Source organism: Mandrillus leucophaeus, unplaced genomic scaffold (genome assembly GCF_000951045.1).
Source record: "Mandrillus leucophaeus isolate KB7577 unplaced genomic scaffold, Mleu.le_1.0 Scaffold500, whole genome shotgun sequence".
Lineage (NCBI taxonomy): Eukaryota > Metazoa > Chordata > Mammalia > Primates > Cercopithecidae > Mandrillus > Mandrillus leucophaeus.
Genome location: NW_012105366.1, coordinates 126,132 through 128,040, shown reverse-complemented (window position 1 = coordinate 128,040; position 1,909 = coordinate 126,132). Strand labels below are relative to the sequence as shown.

The 1,909-nt window shown below is 39.6% G+C and overlaps 1 pseudogene; it reads right to left on the bottom strand.

The window, feature by feature from the left end:
* LOC105550982 overlaps window positions 1-1,896 on the bottom strand; it is a 3,926-nt pseudogene extending 2,030 nt beyond the window's left edge.
* Between the last annotated feature and the right edge of the window lie 13 nt (window positions 1,897-1,909).

Sequence of the window (1,909 nt, the reverse complement as noted above, 5' to 3'; positions counted from 1 at the left end):
GGGCTTCCAAATATCACTTTTCCAATTCCACAAGAAATGTCTTAGGGAAAGCCTTCTTGAGAGGAAAGCTGTAACTCTGTGAGATGATTTCACGGAACACAAAGAAGTTTCTCAGACAGCTTCTTTCTCTTTGTTATCGGAGGATATTTCCTTTGACCCTTTAGTCTTCAATGGTATCCGAAATATCTGTTCTCAGATTCCACAGTAATAAGGCTAGCAAGGAGGTCCTCGAAATACAGATGGAACTCTGTTGGATGAATTAACAGAACACTAAGCAGTTTCTCAGAAAGCTTCTTTCCAGACTTCATCTGAGGATATTTCGTTTTTCACCATAGCCCACTATGGGCTTCCAAATATCACTTTGCCAATTCCACAAGAACTGTCTTAGCGAAAGGCTTCTTGAGGCAATAGCTGTAACTCTGTGAGATGATTTCACAGAACACAAAGAAGGTTCTCAGAAAGCTTCTTTGTCTTTCTTATTGGTGGATATTTCCTTGGTCCCTATAGTCTACAAAGGGATTCGAAATATCTGTTCTCAGATTCCACAGAAATAAGGCTAGCAAAGAGATCCACGAATTACAGATGTAAGTCTGTGAGATGAATTGAAGTCACACAGCACAAAGCAGTTTCTCAGAAAGCTTCTTTCCGGATTTCATCTGAGGATATTTCCTTTTTCACCATAGCCCTCTATAGGCTTCCAAATATCACTTTGCCAATTCCACAAGAACTGTCTTATTCGAAAGACTTCTTGAGGGGAAAGCTGTAACTCTGTGAGATGATTTCACAGAACACAAAGGAGTTTCTCAGAATGCTTCTTTCTCTTTGTTATCGGAGGATATTTCCTTTGGCCCTATAGTCTTCAAAGGCATCCGAAATATCTGTTCTGAGATTTCACAGAGATAAGGCTAGCAAAGAGATACACGAAATACAGATGTAACTCCTGTCTCTTATACACATCTAGATGTGTATAAGAGACAGATATAACTCTGTGAGATGATTTCACAGAACACTAAGCAGTTTCTCAGAAAGCTTCTTTCCAGATTTCATCTGAGGGTATTTCCTTTTTCACCAGTGCCCTCTATGCGTTTCCAAATATCACTTTGCGAATTCCACAAGAACTGTCTTAGCGAAAGGTTTCTTGAGGGGAAAGCTATAATTATGTGAGATGATTTCGGAGAACACAAAGAAGTTTCTCAGAAAGCTTCTTTCTCTTTGTTATGGGAGGATATTTCCTTTGGCCTTATATTCTTCAAAGGGATCCGAAATATCTGTTCTTAGATTCCACAGAAATAAGGTTAGCAAAGAGATCCACGAAATACAGATATAACTCTGTGACTGGAAGTCACACGTCACAGAGCAGATTCTAAGAAAGCTTCTTTCCAGATTTTATCTGAGGATATTTCCTTTTTCACCATAGCCCTCTAAGGGCTTCCAAATATCACTTTGCTCATTCCAAAAACACTGACTTTCGGAAAGGCTTCTTGAGGACAAAGCTGTAACTCTGTGAGATGATTTCACAGAACACTAAGAAGATTCTCAGACAGCTTCGTTCTCTTTGTTATCGGAGGATATTTCCTTTGGCCCTATAGTCTTCAAAGGGTTCCGCAATATCTGTTCTCAGATTCCACAGAAATACAGCTAGCCAAGAAATCCACGAAATACAGATGTAACTCTGTGAGATGAATTAACAGAACACTAAGCAGTTTCTCAGAAAGCTTCTTTGCAGCTTTTATCTGAGGATATTTCCTTTTTCACCGTAGCCCTCTAAGGGCTTCGAAATATCACTTTGCCAATTCCACCATAACTGTCTTAGCGATAGGCTTCTTGCGGGGAAAGCTGTAACCCTGTGAGATGATTTCACAGAACACAAAGAAGTTTCTCAGAAAGCTTCTTTCTCTTTGTTATCGGA